The following is a 20,271-nucleotide window of genomic DNA, read 5'->3' on the forward strand; positions in this document are numbered from 1 at the left end:
AGAGTGTCCCTTGTTTGGGTTGTGTGTGCCCTCATGCTATACTGAGCCTTGATTGCTATTGGCATGTCAGTAAGTGGGATTGACCCTCAGGCTGATTGGCTGTGGGGTTTGGCCACATCCACAGCTTCTGGGCTACTATACAGGGGGCTTGTGCCACTCAGTGGGATTTGCCCTAGCAGTCTCTGGTGCTTGTTGAGACCACCTTTTTTTGTGTGCAGCTAGTGGGGCTAATTGGGTGGTGTTCTGCTGTGATCTGAAGCCAACCTCTGTGGGGAGCCATGGTTACAGGTAACTCTGAGCCTTATAGAATGGCTCGGTTTATGCTTAACCTGTTTCTGCCCCTAAGGCATTGTCTCTGCCTACACCTGGAGGGTGCTTACAAGCTGCTGAGGTATGTGGTGGGAGCGGCCAGTTCCCGGACACAGAGGATTGATGGCTATCGGGATAATTGGTAGATTCTGTTATGGGATAATTACTTTTGGGAGTTTCGGTGATTTTTTAGTATCTATGTAAAAGTTAAAGATTTACTTTCGCTGAGGTAATGCATATTTTCATTGTTAAACTGCACGTACTCAAACGGTATATATTGGTGATGGGAAATAAACTCGGGGCTTCAGCATCACTGAAGACCGGCCGCATCAGCATTTGTGTGAGTGTCTTTTTATCCATTCCCACTCCCCCAATTAGGTACTGATCGACTTGTGGTGGCTGGTCCGCCATAAACCTCCAAGGATGTAGATTTTGGGGCCTCTTGGAAGATGAAATCCAAGATGGCAGAGTAGATAAACATTATGCCTGCTTTCTTACCTGAGCACATTAAAATTACAGCTAAGTTATAAAACAATTAACCTGGAGAAGCATCTGAAATCTAGCTAAACTGAAGCTTTATAACTAAGGTTATAAAGAAGAAGTGACGTTGAGCCTGGTAGGAGGGGTAGAGACATGAAAAGAGCTGGCCCCAAACCTCCGTGTAGTGGTTGAGAATCAGGAGGGATATCTCAACTGCAGAGGTTCCCCCCACTCCTCAGAGGAGTGAGGGACCCCAGCCCCACACCAGGCTCCCCAGCCCAGAGTACTGGTGCTGGGAAGAAGAGCCTCTACTACATCTGGCTGTGAAAAACAGTGGGGATTCTGATAATCTGGGTGGGACAGAAGTCTGTGGGGAACCCAGATGTCATCTTAAAGGGCCTGTGCAGAGACTCTCTTACTCACTGGCACTCATTCTGTGCTCTGTTTGAGGGACGATGACTCCGGTGGCATCAGAGGCATATGGGGGACAGTCTGAAGTGTGTGGCTGTGGCGCAAAGACTGCAGAACAGTTGCCTATTTCCCTGTGTTGTGTTGTCCTGAATAGCCAGCAGGTGGGCACCATCTTTCCTCTGTTGATCTCTCCCACATATGGCCAAATCTGAATCTGAATTGGTCTAATGAGCTCAGCTGGGACCCGCCCCACTCACCTCCCCTAACACCAGAGGCACTTTCTCGAGCAGCCAGCCCTGCCCATATTGCACTCTTTCTTGGAAAATTGTCCAAGTCCCTGGGCTCCAAGTGGGCGGCAACTGGCCTTGGTCTGCTCTGAGCCTTTCTCTGAGTAGCTCCAAGCCTAGCATTGACACCAAACCAGAATCTACATTAACCTGGTAACAACAACCTTTCCTACTCTAGTGACTTCCTGAGATTCTGCTTCATTCAGTTTGCATACCACACAAGGCTTTATCAGCGGCTGAACCTTAAGGAAGCTAGCAGGTGGCAGCCTGTCGCAGCACGTCCTGGCTTTTTGCGGAGATACCCCAGGACTGGTACTGGTGTCAGACGTCCTTGGTTTGCAGTGTGGCCTCTCCCATGTGCCTGCAGGTTTAATACAGGCAGCAAACAAACATGCATTTCTTTATAACTCCTACCAGGTAGTTCCTGGCAGTTCATAGGCAGTGGGTGACCTGGGCCTGCACCAGAGCCCTTAATTACCTCTTTAAATGTCTTATCTCTAAATACAGTCACATTCTGAGGTACTAGGGGTTAAGGATTTAACATATGCATTTGAGAGGATGCAATTTGGCCTATAACACCCATCAATGAAGTTGGTAGTAACACCTACCACAGAGTTCTCAATGGTTTCTTGAGGATGAAGAAAGAAGGGAGAGAAACAAAGTTGAATCAGACATTGATTATTTTGTGTCTTTCTTGTGCTGTACCCCTTTCCCCACCTCATCTCTACCTTCAACTTGTTTAGACCACCACTCACCCTACCAACTGATGTGGCATCTGGAGCAACTCAGCATAAAAGTTACTGAGAAGAGCATAATTCTAGGTTGAGCTCAGGCATTAATAGACCAGGTTTGGCCACGCTCAAGATGAGAAGATTTGATAAGACAGGGTTGAAGCTGGCATACGCTTTATTCTGATAGAGGTCAGCTGTTGTCACAAAGGTTTTGCACTATTGTCTTGGGACTCTTCTCATGAAGTGCTGTGAAGGATTATCTCAGAAACTTCTCTGCATGTTTTATCATTAGAGATCAACCATACACATGAAGGCTACAGCAGACAGTAGCATCCCACTAGGTTTCTAACTCCCTGGTCCTATTCTTCCACCTCATTGATATTTCTTCCAATTTTGGTTTGCATAGAGAAAGGCACTAATCAGCATTTATCTTCTTAAGTCCAATTTGAATATATTTCCTAAAATATCATTAAATATCTAGTTGTGTTTAAAATTATTGCTCAAGTCAATTTATAAATAAAGGAGCTGCTATTTGGCAAGTGTGGCTGCATTAAATTGTTGAGATACTAAAACATATATGCTATGGGAGTGGGAAGGAGTAGAGAAAAATATTTACGTGGATATTGTTTGAAATATTTTGGGATCAGCAGCTCCAAAATATAGTACCTGTACCTGTTATGACATTTCCAGGACATTATTTTACCTGCCTTAAAAATATATGTATATTTGCTGCTTTTGGCAAAGGCTTTATTACTTCCTAATTGCCCTAAATTTCTTTTTTTATTAAAGACAGGTTTAACAACTGAATCCATTATCTCAGAAATTAACAAGGACTTTAGATTTTTTAGCAACTGCCCATCATTGCAGTGTTCTCAAGGAAGTATTAATCCCAAAATCTTCTGTAAAAATATTATGCATCTAATTAGGTTCACTTAAAAGAAAATAGAATTTCAGTGTTCAGATAGAGGACTATAACACATTTTTATGGATTGAATTGTATCCTCCCAACATTCATATATTGAAATCCTAGCGCCTAATGTGATGGTATTTAGAGATGGGGCGTTTGGGAGATGAATTAGGTCAGATGAGGTCATCAGGGTGGAGTTCTCAAGGTGGGATTGGTACCCTTCTAAGAAGAGACCAGAGAGCTCACTTTCTCTCTCTCTACATGTGAGCACACACTGAGAAAGCAGTCATCTATGAGCCAGAAAGTAGGTTCTAACCAGGACCTGTATCTGCCAACACCTTGATCTTAGACTTTTCAGCTTCCAGAATTTTGAGACATAAACATCTGTTGTTCAAGCTCCCCAGTCTGTGGGATTTTGTTATAGCAGCCTGAGCTGATGAAGACGCAAATTCACACGATGATCATATTCGAGGGCGCTGCACAGTTCTAAGCTTCCTGAGCTGATGAAGACGCAAATTCACACATGATGTTCATATTCGAGGGCGCTGCACAGTTCTAAGCTTCCTGAGCTGATGAAGACGCAAATATTCACACATGATGATCATATTTGAGGGCGCTGCACAGTTCTAAGCTTCCTGAACTTCACTGTGGGGATAGAATTCAGTCCATGTAAAAACAGACTCTATTCCTTATTATTGCAAACCTAAATGCTGACCAATCCATCTGTGCTGTCATGTTGTTGTAATCCTGTTATTAAAATTACACCATGAATCAGCAACTTGGGATTGAAATTTCTCTGTGTTCCATGTACCTGGCCCTCTGTGAGCCATTGGGCATGTAATGGTTAACAAGACACACGTGGTTCCTGACATCATTGCACTTCTATAGTTGTTGGGGAGATCACAGAAAAATAGACAATTATAATGACAAGTGTTCTGAAGGCAGAAGGACAGCATATAGTTGGAGCTCCAGGAGCCCCTGGAAGGAATATGTAGAGAAGCTGAGATTACAGGTGGTCAGGAGCAGGGAAGTTTAAAGGGCAGCAAGAATTCCCAGTGGAGAACTGTTTGAGACACTGAAAGAATTTCTTTGTGGCTAGAACACAAAGTCAAGAAAGAGTGTCATGAGACATGAACCTCAACGAGTTACCCATATCCAGACTGTGATCTTAGCCATAGGAATTTGAAGTTCATTTTAAGGGCACTGATGAACCACTGAAATTTAATGAAAACAAACTTGATCATATTTGTGTTTTAGAAAGATTTTTCTGATTTCTATATGAAGTGGATTTGACTAGAACAAGAAAGGAAGTAATGATACTCAATACCTGGAAAGGTTGTCACAATCCAGAAGAGAGATAACAGAATTGGGCAGAATTTAGAGATATACCGGGGGTGCCAAAAAAATGTACACATTTTAAGAGATGTTATCTACATATTACTTTGTGAAGTTGAATTTAATTAAGGTGGCAATGTGTAGTATGGCATTTGCTCAAAAGATGGCATTAATCAAATGAATGTTAGCATCATTCATTGTATTTCAATTTTAATATAATTTTTTCCTTCCTTAAATTGTGTATACATTTTTTTGGCACCCTCTGTATATGAGGTAGACTCACTTTGGTAATCGACTGGGTGTTGGATGGAGGCGAGGAGAAGGAGGAGTCAAGGAAGACATCCGGCTATCACATGCTGATAAGATAGATCAAATAAGGTAGAGGAGCAAAGCATCTATTAGATTTTGTCATAATAACGATCTGTGAAAATGTTGGTGAGAGCCATCCCAATGGCATGGTGGCAAGACTGAAGTGGACTAAAGAGTAAATGGAAGTTGCAGACATTGAGTCAACCAGGGAGAGACATTCTTCATTGGAGTACTATTCACTGAACACACCATTGCGCATTTGATATATATAGTATATAGTTGGGAGGGAATGATATGGGGAAATACCAAAAACATCATGTCTCCATGTTTCTGGACTTCTAGAATGAGAATTCTGTGGATTGATAGTATTTCTCATAGTACTTTTTTAGGTCGGGGTGAGGTTGGGGCAGAAGATGTCTTTGATAGATCTTCACTTAAGTCATTCCAACATTATTGTGCAAAATCAGAGTGGTCAAACTAAGCAAATACTTACATACCAGAAGCTCCAACTCACTGTTTACTGCCTTGAATTGAATTGAAAATAAAGAGATAAGTCTTTGTAGAACATCTAGTTAACCAATTCTCTTGGCCTGATCTCAGTCCTAATGAGGTTCCTTTATGGCATGTGTGTTCCTCCTCTGGTCTGTCAGGAAGCCCCTCTGTTTAAGCTCTCAGCTCATTAATTCAGTGTGATTCCTGTCACCCTACTGAGTGCGGTCTTTCTCTCTGCTCTTGATATCCTGATGCTGGTGTGCCTCTTTCTGACCCAGTTTTGATTCTACGTCCTGGATTTGTTATGAACCTCTCAGGACCCTGCCCTTGCCCAGAACTTGCTTCTCCATGGCCAATCTGCACACCTTGCTGTGTAGACTGTTGGGTTTCTGGAGAGCTTTATGACTGGCATGATTCAGGTCTTTATCATATAAGAAGATGGAAAGCAGCTTAATTCACCTCTTAGCTTTTTGTTTACCTATTTATTTACTCACTTCATAATCGTAGATTGGGAAGGCCCAGATATTTGGTTACATGTATTTTTGAAAGGTCTCTGCAAGATATTTTTAAACCACCCAGGAATTTGAACTTTTGGGGTGGGGCAGATAGTTAGGTCAGGGAATGCAAATAAAAGTCAATTCAGTAGTTCTAGAGAGAAATGAGTAAATTTAGTAGTGTAAGGTGAGAAATGATAAAGATGTAAAGTAGAACAGTTGGGATAGATTTGAGACATTTCAATGCTATAGTCAATAGGACTTGATGACAGATTGGATATTGAGCAGGAAGGGGTAGAAGTAGTTGAAGATAACACAGATTTTTAGCTTGATGCGCCATTTACCCTGATGCTTAATGAATGAAGAGAAACTACATGATAATGACTTTAGTTTTTTATATGTTGAATTTCAGGTTCTGATGGAATGTTGGGGTAATGAAGTTGGGTAAACAGTCAAAATTATCTGTGTATAGTTAGGGAGACTGATCAAGGCTACAGATAAATACTATCAATCAATTTAGTTTTATTTATTTATTTGCTTGCTTTTATGCTTCCAAATTTCAAAATAAACCAACCTGAGACAGTTTCCAAAGATCACAAAATTGTAGAAAAAGAACATAAACTGAGAAATTCTCAGAGTGGACTTGGCAGTGGAGAACAAAAATGTAAGGATTTAAAAACCCCAAGTCTGTTGCATACACATACTACATAAGTATACACACACGTGTGAACTTTTATATTTGCTAAAGGTAGACTTCTCTGCGTTTCCTTTGAGCCAATGCAAAGAAGGAAACATTTGCTACATAGTAGTCACACAATAGAAATGCTATATGAGGTTATAACTATCCTTAGTAGTAAGATCTGAAAGACGTTTCTTCTATGGGTTTTCATAAAGAGGATATCATGCAATCATAGAGAAAATATTCTTTTTCTTTTCCAAATCTTTTTTTCTCATATTTATTGGGGTGACAATTGTCAGTAAAATTACATAGTTCAGGTGTACAATTCTGTATTACATCATCTATAAATTCCATTGTGTGTTCACCACCCAGAGTCAGTTCTCCTTCCATCACCATATATTTGATCCCCCTTACCCTCATCTCCCACCCCCTCACCCCCCTTACCCTCTGGTAACCACTAAACTATTGTCTGTGTCTATGAGTTTTTGTTTCTTATTTGTTTGTCTTGTTCTTTTGTTGTTTTTGGTTTATATACCACATATCAGTGAAATCATACGTTTTTCTGCTTTTTCTGTCTGACTTATTTCGCTTAGCATTATAATCTAAAAATTCATCTATGTTGTCACAAATGGTCCTATTTCATCTTTTCTTACCGCCGAATAGTATTCCATTGTGTACATATACCACAACTTCTTTATCCATTCATCTATTGAAGGACATTTTGGTTTTTTCCATGTCTTGGCCACCGTAAACAAAGCTGCAATGAACATTGGAGCACACCTGTCTTTATGGATAAATGTTTTCAGATTTTTTGGGTAGATGCCCAGGAGAGGGATTGCTGGGTCATATGGTAATTCTATTTGTAATTTTTTGAGGAACCTCCACACTGCCTTCCATAACGGCTGCACCAGTCTGCATTCCCATCAACAGTGTATGAGGGTTCCTTTTTCTCCACAGCCTCTCCAACACTTGTTACTATTTGTCTTGTTGATGATAGCCATTCTGACTGGGGTGAGGTGATATTTCATTGTAGTTTTTATTTGCATTTCTCTGACGATTAGTGATGTTGAGCATTTTTTCGTATGTCTATTTGCCATTTGTATGTCCTCATTGGAGAAATGTAGCTCCAGGTCCTCTGCCCATTTTTCAATTGGGTTGTTTGTTTTTTTGCTGTTGAGTTGCATGAGTTCCTTGTATATTCTGGATACTAGCCCCTTATCGGAGGCACTGTTTGCAAAAATCTTCTCCCTTTCAGTTGGTTGCCTCTTTATTTTGTCAATGGTTTCTTTTGCTGTGCAGGAGCTTTTAAGTTTGATATAGTCCCATTCGTTTATTTTAGCTTTTACTTCCATTGCCTTTGGAGTCAAATTCATAAAATGCTCTTTGAACCCAAGGTCCATAAGTTTAGTACCTATATTTTCTTCTATGCAGTTTATTGTTTCAGGTCTTATGCTTAGGTCTTTGATCCATTTTGAATTAATTTTGGTACATGGTGACAGATAGCAGTCCAGTTTCATTCTTTTGCACATGGCTTTCCAATTCTGCCAGCACCATTTATTGAAGAGGCTGTCTTTGCTCCATTGTATATTTTTAGCTTCTTTGTCAAAAATTATCTGTCCATATTTATGTGGTTTTATTTCTGGGTTCTCAATTCTATTCCATTGGTCTATGTGTCTGTTTTCCTGCCAATACCATGCTGTTTTCATTATTGTAGCCTTGTAGTACAAGCTAAAGTCAGGGAGTATGATACCTCCAGCATTTTTTTTTATTAAGATTGCTTTGGCTATTTGGGGTATTTTGTGGTTCCAAACAAATCTGACGATTTTTTGTTCTATTTCTTTAAAAAATGCCATTGGGATTGCATTAAATCTGTATATTGCTTTGGGTAATACGGCCATTTTAACTATGTTGATTCTTCCAATCCATGAGCACGGAATATCTTTCCATTTCTTTGTGTCTTCTTCAATTTCTTTTAAAAATGTCTTATATTTTTCAGCATATAGGTCTTTCACTACCTTGGTTAAGTTTATTCCTAGGTATTTTATTCTTTTTGCTGCAATTGCAAAAGGAATTGTTTTTCTTGTTTCTTTTTCTGAGATTTCATTGTTAGTATATAGGAATGCAATGGACTTTTGTACGTTGATTTTGTAGCCAGCAACGTTACTGTATTCGTTGATTGTTTCTAATAGCTTTTTGGTGGAGTCTTTAGCATTTTCTATATATAGGATCATGTCATCTGCAAAGAGTGACAATTTAACTTCTTCATTCCCGATTTGGATGACTTTTATTTCTTTCTCTTGCCTGATTGCTCTGGTGAGGACTTCCAACACTATGTTCAAAAGCAAAGGTGTTAGGGGACAGCCCTGTCGTGTTCCTGAATGTAGAGCAAAGGGCTTCAGTTTTTCACCATTAATTATGAGATTAGCAGAGGACTTGTCATATATGGCCTTTATTATGTTAAGGTATTTTCTTTAATCATAAATGAATGTTGTATCTTGTCAAATGCTCTTTCTGCATCAATTGATATAATCATATGTTTTTTTGTCCTTTATTTTGTTTATGTGATGTATCACATTGATGGATTTGTGGATGTTGAACCATCCTTGTGCCCCGGAGATGAACACCACTTGGTCATGATGAATAATCTTTTTAATTCATTGTTGCATTCGATTTGCTAGAATTTTGTTTGGGATTTTTGCATCTGTATTCGTCAGAGATTTTGGTCTGTAGTTCTCTTTTTTTGTGTTGTCCTTACCAGGTTTTGGTATCAAGGTAATGTTGGCCTCATAAAATGAGTTAGGGAGTACTGTCTCTTCTTCATTTTTTTGGAAGAGTGTGAGCAGGATTGGTATTAGGTCCTCTTTGAATGTTTGGTAGAATTCACTAGTGAAGCCATCTGGTCCCAGACTTTTGCTTTTGGGAAGGTTTTGGATGACTGATTCAATTTCGTTACTGGTGATCGGTCTGTTTAGATTCTCCAGTTCTTCATGGTTCAGCCTTGGAAGGCTATATGTTTCTAAGGACTTGTCCATTTCTTCTAGGTTATTGAATTTCGTGGCATATAGTCCTTCATAGTATTCTTGGATGATCCTTTGTATTTCTGAATTAAATATTCTAATTCAGGAATTGATATGTTTCACTTTTTAAAAAAGTTCTCCTTAAATATAAATTCTATTTGTCTTCAGATTACAGTAATAATACCTACTCATTGTAGAGAACATACAAAAATACAGGCTTTTCTTTTCCGCCTTGTTTTTGGACCTCAGGTGGAGAGAGTTGAGGTAATCATACTCTTTTTTTGAGCTAATTGCACATCATCGGTCCCTGAAATGCTCCTTTAAAAGTCAGAAAAGGCTAATGCTGCAACAAATACCCCAAAATGTAAGTAGCTTATCTCAGTAGAAGTTTATGTTTGGCTCATGTCCATTTTGGTTCAGCCAGGGTGGTGTGGGGACTCAGCTCCATCTACTCATTCAAGGACCTTTCCATGGTGTGGCTCTTTTCCCCACCCAACTCTCTTTTAGGCTTTGTCAGATGCTCCTAGTATAGTCCATACAGATCTCCAATTTTGCTTTCTCCACTAAATAATATAACAATTAGTGTATCTGGACTCATTTCCTTACTTGACTATATTCCTTCAGAAGAAAATGTGTTTTATTCATGGTTATAACCTCAATACCATGCATGTCAAATGGTTGTAATTTTTAAAAAAATGTTTGTTAAAAATCACAATGTAAAAAATATAAATGCTTACAAAAAAGATTGGAAAGAAGTATATCAAAATGGTGAGCTTTAAGTAATTTTTACATTTAGTTTGTGTTACTATTATAGTCAGGAAGAAAGAAAACTAATAAATTACTCTATAAATTACTCTAAAAAAGAAAGAAGTAAATCCTTGAATTTTTTTCATTTCTTTGCACCTTGTAATAGTTTTATTTGTTTCTATTTGTTATCCATAGTAGTTTCTACATTTATAGCCAGAGCTCATGCTATACTTTCCTTTTAGTATTTAAAAAGGAAAGCTTTTGTAAAGCAGTAAAACCAAAAACCAAAACAAAACAAAAAGAATATTTTAAGAAAACCAATTATATAAAGCATAAATCTTAATTTTGTAGAAGAATAAGGCACTTAGACACATCATTTTTTTAAAAGTACTTTTGTTCATTGACATTTTTTTCCTTTTATTAGTGTTAAAATAAATTATTTGGATTTTTAGGCCTCTTTGTGATCTGAAACATCTCTTTGCTTTTATAATGGTTCTAGAGAAACATTCTTTAGCACTTCTCAGAAATAAATAAATAAAACATACCCTAGAAATCTATATAATTTAATTTTAACTTTAGTTCAGATTTGACAACCTCAGTTCTGTTTATTTTAAGGTTTAAATCACATTGTCTTGGGACTATGCCTTTGAATATGCCTTCTCCTTCTATCTTCCCGTTTTAGACCAACAATGTCCTGCTCTCTTCCTAGACTTAGAAAGAATCAGGGACTCAGACTTCTGTTAAAATGACCACAGTGTACTTTATTTAATGATTTTGGTACCTTGTGTTGCAATAAAATAAAAAAAAGTCTACAAAATCCAAATATATAAAATTTCAAGTTTTTTTCTTTTTTTAAAAGTTTTACAAGAAAAATCATGTAACGAAGGAAATTTGTTCATTATGAAGCACTACTTTCCACTTCATCACAAATTGCAACTTACTTAACAGACCAAAATAACCATGGTACTGTAGTACATCAAATACTCCACATACTGTGCTTTCCACTAGAGCACATGGGACTGTGGCCCAGAGACAGCAGTCTCCAGCCAACAAAGACACTCTTACAATCTGAATGCTAAAGGAATGTTTGGATATGTGGAACTTGAATATATATATTTACAAGAAGTAAAAAAAGATTAATAACTAGTTTAACTCTTCATTTCAAATAAAATTCCAAATACATTTGTACAATGTTCACAAAGGAAAAGCACAAGAACTGCCAAAGTTATCATTGGGGTCCAGGCACTGTGCTCGTACTGGGGGAAATGTCTACACCATTCCTTAAACACACACACGGGGTCTCTCAGACCTTATTTCTGTAATGGTCCAGGAAAGAGAAACACAGGAATGGCAGTCCCGCGCAATCAGAATGTCATGCAGAGAGTTGACGACAGGGAACTGAGAAATGATTGGTCCATTCTCTTCAGTTTGCTGTTCATCTGCAACCTGTTACATTTTCTTTCCAGAGATAGATTTTAAACAAAAAAAGAAAAAGAAAAATTGAACAGGGAAAAGAGCACAAAATGTTTAAGGCAAATTAAGCAAATATAGAGCAGCTTCCCTTGGTGTTGAGTGGAAATGAGGATTTCACCCCAAATTGAACTTAGAAACAAATGAACAAAATGAAGTACAACCTCTGAGGTTGAGTTGATTATGTCATATACAAATTTTTGAAAATTGCTTTGCACCAAGTATCTTTTTGAAATTTTAAATGAAAAACTTGTTGGTTACAAAGTGCATGATTTCATGTTTCTAAATTAAACAACGGTAGCTGAGGTAGTTAGATGTGAAACTTACTTACTTAAAATAACTGGAGAATGAAGAACAAACATCAGTAGCAAAAATCCTTGTCATTTGGAAGCAGGTTTATGTTGTACACTGGTATAATGCTAAGCAAAATGCTACTATTTTCCTTTTAGATATTATTAATTAAACCAGAATATTAGCGGTAGTAGTATTTGTTTCCAATTTGTTTGGTAAGATGTCCGTACAAAAGAAGCCTGTATCCCCAGTAATTTTGTTTGTAACTCATGCTTTCACCATTTCCTCATTGAAGCCATAATATAAAGTGGCATTAGTTATTATTAACAGAAATTTCTGATCTAAACTGTAAGAAGATTTTAGTAAAAACTGAGAAAATAATCAATAAGAAGGATGATTTCGTGCTTACTTTTACAATGTTTTTGTCTTAGCCCAAAATTCATTACAATATTTGGCTTCAAAAGGGGAGGGAACCTCTGGCTTATTGGTCACCCTCCTTGTTCTGAGAATGGGAAAAACCAAATTTACATATCCTTCATTTTCATTATCTCTCTTTCTCTAGGCCACTGAGCTGCCTGGTAACTGAGAAGAAAAGCAGGAACAATTTGATAGAGGCAAGGTTCTCAATCAAGGTCCTCTCACTTCCTGTCTGACTGAGCCCTTTACTAAAGAGAGGCGTCAGGTGGGACCTTCAATAAGCAATTGACAAAAAGCTCCATTTTTCAGCTATTTCATATCATTTAGATATGAAAGGGGAGACATTCCTTTTGAGCAAGAGAATTTTCCATGTTTTTTTTAAAACTATTTGTTTATGGGATAAAATATTAACTGGAAGTAGTCATGAAAGTTGACAACTTACATTTTAAAAAGCATCACACACATGATGATTACATAATGACTGGTTCACAGCTGTATAATTACATTTATCTTTGCTAAAAACTAGTTTTCTAAGAGTCCCTTATTTTCAGGGAGGACTCTGGAGAGTTTCATGTGGGCTGGAAAACCTTAAAAAGAGTAAAATGTATGGGGCATTCAAATGTCCTTTCCCCCAGTAATTAGATGCATAGCTTATATCTAATAACATGTTGTCTCCCCTTGATTTTTCCTCTAAAATTTAGATTCTGTCATTTCAAAAAATGGTCCAGCTCTAACACTTTTAGGTTTTGTTTTTGTTCCTTTGTGGTAAAATCTCACAACCACAAATTCTATCCACTGCCCTCCTTTAATCCTGGCTTAGTCTACCTGAAAAGTTGTCACACCTTTTCCTATTTCCAGGTCCTTGCTTCTAGTCAACTTCAGTTTTCTTGTGCAAAAAACAAAGGAAAGACATGGATATTTCCCTACATAGCAATAAGGATATTCTGCCGCGCTTTTGTTTGGAAAAGCATTGATGCTAGGAACTGGAAAAAAAAATCAGAGATGTTCAAATTATTTTGACTCACTTACTATACTCATATTTTGAATCCAAAAAAATAATACTTATCTTAAGTCTGGTGTGATGACATTATTTTTTTTAATGGATCAGATTAATTGCCTAGCTTAAATTCATGCTTCTGATAGCTTTATACCATGCATTAGAAATGTTTAACCAATCTGAAATTTTAAGCCTTTGATATACCACTGGCAACTAGATTTTGGAATCCCGAAAAGATTATGTTGAATGTATACATTATGTCAACTCCAGGCACGACATGATTTTAAACCCATTTATCAAGATAAACTTTCTGAAAACTTATTTCATATTTTCAAGAGCATGCACATTTGTTTTGCAAAGGAATATAATTATTAAATAAGGACAGAATGGTAATATTTATGTACAACAACTTTGCTTCATGAAGTCACATCATTAAAACATTATCTGCACTGTTAGTATAGTTCATAAATGTATTCTTTCTTTACAATATTGCCTCCATGTCTCAAAAATGACAAATCATGTTATTTAGCACTAGTTAGTACCGGGATTAGAGATTAAAGCAAGAGAAAACATGTCACTTTGCGGGGAAGTTTTCCAGGATAGTCTTGTGGTGTTTTCCCCACTCTTTGTCCTGTAGCCATACTCCTATCTGTGTACATGAAAGCATATATGCATATGTGCAGCTGAAGCCCTTGTGGAAACACTTCTCTGAAATATTTAAAGCATATTTATAATCTGAAAAATTAATCAACTCAGGAGTTCCAAGTAGAAATAAAACTTTACATTCTTTCATTGGGTTGTAAAGGGCGAGATATGTCATATTAGGGCTAAAAGAGGATCTCATTGTAAACAACACAAAAATCTAACTTCAGTAATATCTATTAAAAATTTTCCCTCCTGGTAGTGAGTGTTCCAGAACACCACCTTGCAATCATTAGTACTGGACTCTGGTATCATGCATGCGTTCTGAAAAATATAGCTTGGGATCAGGCATGCAACCTCCTTATTCATCAGAACGAGCCAAGTTTTCTGGACACATTTAATGAAATATTTTGTAAAATTTAGTTTATCTAAGAGGAAAATTGTCATTCTATATGAAGTTTCTCAATGTTAGTATGAAAGGAGTTAATTTTCTCATTAAAAAGTTGATAATTAGAAAATAATTCTACATAGACCTTTGAAGAAAAAGTTTCACTTTCATTAAGCGATCAAGAGTAATTACATGCTTTGCTTGGTGAGTTATTGCTGTTGTGCTCCTCAGTTGGCTCCACCTCCTTCACCACAGTCTATTCCAAGGCCATACACAGGTCTCCTTTGTGCTAGGACTACTAGTTACCAAGTGTCAGCACACTTTGAGAACTCTAATTAACCTTCACAATGTCCCTATGAGGTAGGTAGATAAATATCTCTCTCTTTTACATATGGGAAAAATGAGCTAGAAGGTGAGTTTCTGAGGCTAATATGACTGACCAAGGATGAGGACTTGAGTGCTCAGAGTCCCACAGTTCCCGTCATTGGACCACACCCCTCTATGCCTTTGTCTCCAGAAAGAAATGTATTCCATAGTGTAAAAGGATACTGTGTCGGGGCCGGCCCGGTGGCTCAGGAAGTTAGAGCTCCGTGCTCCTAACTCCAAAGGCTGCTGGTTCTATTTCCACATGGGCCAGTGGGCTCTCAACCACAAGGTTGCCAGTTCAATCCCTCGAGTCCCACAAGGGATGGTGGGCTCTGCCCCCTGCAACTAAGATTGAACACGGCACCTTGAGCTGAACTGCCGCTGAGCTCCCGGATGGCTCAGTTGGTTAGAGCGCATCCTCTCAACCATAAGGTTGCCAGTTCGATTCCTCAAGTCCTGCAAGGGATGGTGGGCTGTGCCCCCTGAAACTAACAATGGCAACTGGACCTGGAGCTGAGCTGCACCCTCCATAACTAAGACTGAAAGGACAACAACTTGACTTGGAAAAAAGTCCTGGAAGTACACACTGTTCCCCAATAAAGTCCTGTTAAAAAAAAAGAAAGAAAAAAAGAAAGGATACTGTGTCATAGAAAATATTTAAGTATATTTAAAAGTCCTTATATTCAACACAGGGATTTTAGTTTTCTATTAAACCATAAATTCCATTAAATTATCACATAATAATAGATAACTGAAAAAAAACACCTAGTGTTTTTGTAGTTGCCAACTGATTGCCTCTTGGTTGCAAATTCACCTAAACATTGAACTAAACAGCCTGTCAATAACATGAAGGTAAAAAGATTTGGAAAAGGATTTAGTGAAGTAAAAATCTCAAGGAAAAAACAAAACCAAATTGGATTTAGGAGTAGCAGATCTGTCTCCTGGAGCCCGTTAGTAGACTATGACAAGCCAAAAAGGCCTGCCCTCAAAAGAATTTACAAAACACGATTAGCATAGAGCAATGACACCCAGTGGCTGGAGGCCTTTGGTACACAAGGTGGAGTATCTTTTTGATTCCAGGGAAAACTTCTGCATCTGATGGGAGGAGGGACCCTACAAGGAAGGGAACTGCCTGCTCCATGAAGTCGTTCTAGGTTGGCACCAAATGTAGAATTTGACACAATCAAAACACTGCCTAAGAACCTACAAACTCTCAAATTTTCTCTGGAAATCCTCTCATGATCTTTGCATAGCACCTTCCAGTGCTCTGTGTATCTGCCTGTCTTCAGTGCCCGGAGCAAGTTCTGCAACATAAGCGCACTTAAAAGAAAATTGGCCTGAATAAGGTCGTCTGTTTTTCTGCCCAGCTTCAGAACAGTAAGTGAGGTAAGCACACGATTTGAGGAAATACACACACTCATCAATCCAGAGCCAAATCAGATGAAACAAGGAAGAAATGTCCACAAGTAATCATAAATACAAGAGTTGTATGAATATCTCAAACTTCCCTTCTGGTTAGTGAATTTATTTCCCTTCGATTTCATCTTTTTTTTTTTTTTTTCCTGTGACTACAAAGAAAACACTAATATTCCAATGTGTGATAGCCAGTTAGTCCTTGGCAATCAAAATGACATCAACAAACCAAACCAAACTAAACCAAAAAAGTGTGTTTTTTTTTAATTTGGGAAAAACAGCTTTTACTTCTATAGACACCATGAAATTCTCCATGAAATAATTGCATCAAGCAGTTTAAACTGTTTTTATGGTTAAAGGTATAAGAAATCATTAGAATTAAAACTCCAATTTGAAGTATAAACATTAACAAATTTGTATTTCCCTTGAACAATTCCGTCAAGTAAACTTTGTGAATGATTTAGAGTATGTGAAGAGTAGAGAGGCAATTATAAAATAATGAAAGATGAGAAAAGGGCTGAATTAAAAGGTTCGTTGCTAGGAAGGGGTCAAGTGACAGGCCTCCAGGACTGTCACTCTGAAGGAGGTCTGTGGTGCAAAAACATCTGAATACACCCAGGACAGCCTCTCAAACCTCTCCCATTCATGTGTTTGCTGAAAGTAAATAAAAATCAAATAGCATTTGCTCTGCATTATTTATTTCTCTTTGCACAACAAAAAGATTTTTAGCAGCAGAATATCACCAGCAATAGATTACTGCACAAGAAAGTTAAATTATATTACCTACAACACCTGAGTATTTTCTGTCTCTCTAGACAATACCAGACAACCAGATGAAAACTGCTTGATTCAAACATCCGGATTTTCCCAAATATCCAAATGTTGGACATCACAAAGACCAAATTTGCTCCTTGAGTGACCTACTTCTTCATTTTTCATTGGGATATTTCCATTCACGTGGACAGTCTTTATTTTTTAATAATAACATAGTGTCTACTGCAGTTTAGTGAAAATGGTTTAGCAATCATCTGGAAAATTCAGATGTTGAAAGCCCCCAATGAAAAGAAACTCTGTGATGAGGAAAAATCAGAGCTTTAGGACTATCAATGGTCTAGTAGTTTTGTCTACATTGACAAATTGCTTAACTGTCCACTCTTTTTCACTTCTATTATTCTGAAAATTATTCTCACAAGAATTATTTCTCCAGTTTAGGGACAGATGCACAGAATAGGTGATAGCAGGATCAGGTTCCGAAAACGTTTAAATGATTCAGCTAATGCTTTAAACCTACTTCAGTGGATTTGAACACAAAGCTTCTTGTGATGTCATGACATATTTAAAATGGGGTGATGAGTAAGGCCATGGTAACCCTGAATCGCATCGTTGTTAACATGAGGGATAACTCAATGGTTCATGTTCTACAAGCAAGAGTACTCACAATTCCTTAAAATAACTCATTTTATAATCCATCAGAAGCTCCTGGCATGCAGAGCTGGCTTGTGGTGTCGGGCCCAATGACTAAGGAGAACTGTCACATGGGAAAATTCCCTTAAGGACAGAGTTAGTCTCAGAGATGAAGCCACTGACATCTCCTCTATCTTTCCACTTCAGTCATGCCTTGGCCTTTCATAAACAGATGCATCTATTGTCATAGTTATAAAATGGCAGGGGCTACCTTGAACCTCTGCTCTATAAAAAGGCAAATATTACTGATGATCCACTAACAAGTTTCCTCTTTAGTCACCACACCCGGACCTCTACATTAATAGAAAGCTTCTGTCCCAATACCACTCACAGTCACTCTTACTCATGAGCCTACTTTAAGAGGATTGCTTATTGCTCCTGTGTCCCCACAGTCAACCAACTCACTGTACATTACAGGGTATCTTTGTGCCAATTTTGGCTTGGGAGTTCAGGAAATTAACACTTTCTTCAACTTGTTAGTTTTCCTTGCCTTGCAATTGAAAATAAGTCACATGGTGGTAGGCCACATTTTTACCATTACATTTCAGTACTTGTGCCAAGAACTAGTTTTGAAAAATGACTTGCCAGAGTAGGGAATGCAGCACAATACTGGCACCTGTACTGGAACTGTCGCTCAATAGCTCTTGGTACATCTTGGAGATAATCACCAAGGTGATAACTTAGGAAGGAGAAACATCTTTGAAACACAAGAAAAATGATCCTTGCTTGTTCTTCTAATTTTTCTGTTAGATTGCTGATTAGATAACTCCAATGACTTTCACGCATTCATTTGGGGTTAACTTCTGGAATAGTTATATCAAAAGGTTAGACAGAAAACTTTATAACATATGGATGCCTGACTCCTTGCAAACTCTGAAACTATACTTCTACGTGAAGTAAATTCATTCTTACCTTGCAGCTCAAAGATTTCTTTAAACAGAGAAGCGATTGGAAAAAAAACCATAATTTTTAATTATGAGACTACCTGTTTACTTTTAAGTACATTAAGAATGTGAGATTGGTGATTTTAGAGCTCGCAACCAAGATTTTGCAAGGGTCCGAGAAGCAACAGGAGACCCAATTCCACACACAAATGAATTACGGTTTGAAACTGGCAATGTCACCACCTAGGAAGCCAGGAGTCAAATTACTCAATAGCTACATCCATGCAGATTTTACCTCTGAAATTGAATTATAAATTCAGCTTTTTTAAACTTGTTATTACAGTGCTGACGATGGTACTCTCAGGAAATGAAGGGCAGCAATTGTACTCAGAGAGATCAATCATTAAACAGATGACAATGACATTTTTTTTCATTTCCAAACACAAATAGATTTGTATTCCTTTAAAGTAAGTCTTATGACCCAGTACCCATTCTCTGAGCTATGCAAGCCCCCAGGAATCCATTGACTTTTTTCCTTTTTTTTCCAAAGCAGTGCTTACTGGCCAAAACTAATGAAGTGGATGAATATTCATAGCATGAATGATGAGGAAGCAGGTAGCATGAATTCATTAGTGCTCTGCCTCACGGGGGTCTTTCTCTTCAGGCCTGGGCACATCACCGCACGACATGGAACGAAGTGCTCCTTTTCGCTAACTGATTAATTTTCCCTTGCAGTAGCTTGGCTACAATATTACAAGTCAAGAATTTGCAAGATTAAAGGGTCTGTTGAATTAATTAACGCAAATCACCTTCAGTAAAGCTTGACAAGTTCCAAGATGGTTCTGTAAAAAAAGAAGGGAATCAATGGCATCAGCAATATGCAGCTTTGTGACAGACGAGGCTTGCTTTCTGAGTGTGACTGGTTTGCTTCCCCACCCCTCCCCCTTTCTCAAGGCAGGAAGAGATTTCTTTCTTTTCACAGAACACCAAGCCTCTGATTCAGACCAAGGAAAACGTTTCACCCCAGGCTTCAAAACATACTTCAGAGATCTATTTCCTTTTATATGTACAATACATTAGAAAGGTTAATAAGGGAAACTGAATATCTTAGTTGTTTGAAAGAAGGATATAAAATGACAATTCTTTGAGTAGCTGACAGAAGTCCTTTGGTTACAGGATGATGTGCTATTGCTCCAAACTTGAAGAGAATAAGAACTCACAGTGGGCTGGACAGAAAGCCACAGGTCACAGGTTAACTGCTGATTCAATGTAGCAGTGCCTAATACACCCAAAAAGAAGTGCTAATTTTCCAGAATCACAATGGATTGAAATGCTTGGGTTGATTTAAGACATGTTCTACTGGTTTGTAATCAAAATAGGAATTTCTTAAAATAATAAAAACCTGAAATATATTTTCAGCACACTTAGGGGTGTTTTAGAACTTACTGATAAATGAGTTGATTTGAAATAATTAAGAGTGTAGTAAATAACTCCATGCCAGAATGCTACTAGAACAATTAAAAGCTGAAACACAACATCTCCATTTGTTAATATTTGTAGTACTAAATGAAATAAGAATTTGATTAGTTCTATTTTAATGCAAATCAAGCAATAGAGAAAGAAGGGGCCACCAGTTTAATTTGGTAGATGGAAATATAATAAAAACATGAAACCTTACATTTTCTGAAATTTTAATAACAGAGTAGGTGACAGGCTTGAATAATAACAAAAGAGAGCATTT

The 20,271-nt window shown here is 37.8% G+C and overlaps 1 protein-coding gene across 5 annotated transcripts in view; it reads right to left on the reverse strand.

Annotated features, from left to right (window-relative positions):
• Window positions 1-10,933: 10,933 nt before the first annotated feature.
• The window catches only part of XKR4 (XK related 4), a 476,837-nt gene continuing 467,499 nt past the window's right edge, over window positions 10,934-20,271 (reverse strand). For 2 of the 5 annotated variants that reach the window (XM_074319279.1, XM_074319278.1), the window contains exons 4-5: window positions 19,340-19,372; window positions 10,934-11,656 (exon numbers count right to left, since the gene is read on the reverse strand). The gene's annotated coding sequence lies outside the window, so the exon portion shown is untranslated. Of the gene's footprint in view, window positions 19,373-20,271 lie in introns of all 5 variants that reach the window. The other 3 variants (XM_074319276.1, XM_074319277.1, XM_074319280.1) reach the window with 2 other exon arrangements.

The sequence above is a fragment of the Rhinolophus sinicus genome, linkage group LG14 (assembly GCF_036562045.2).
Source record: "Rhinolophus sinicus isolate RSC01 linkage group LG14, ASM3656204v1, whole genome shotgun sequence".
In the NCBI taxonomy this organism is placed as follows: Eukaryota; Metazoa; Chordata; class Mammalia; order Chiroptera; family Rhinolophidae; genus Rhinolophus; species Rhinolophus sinicus.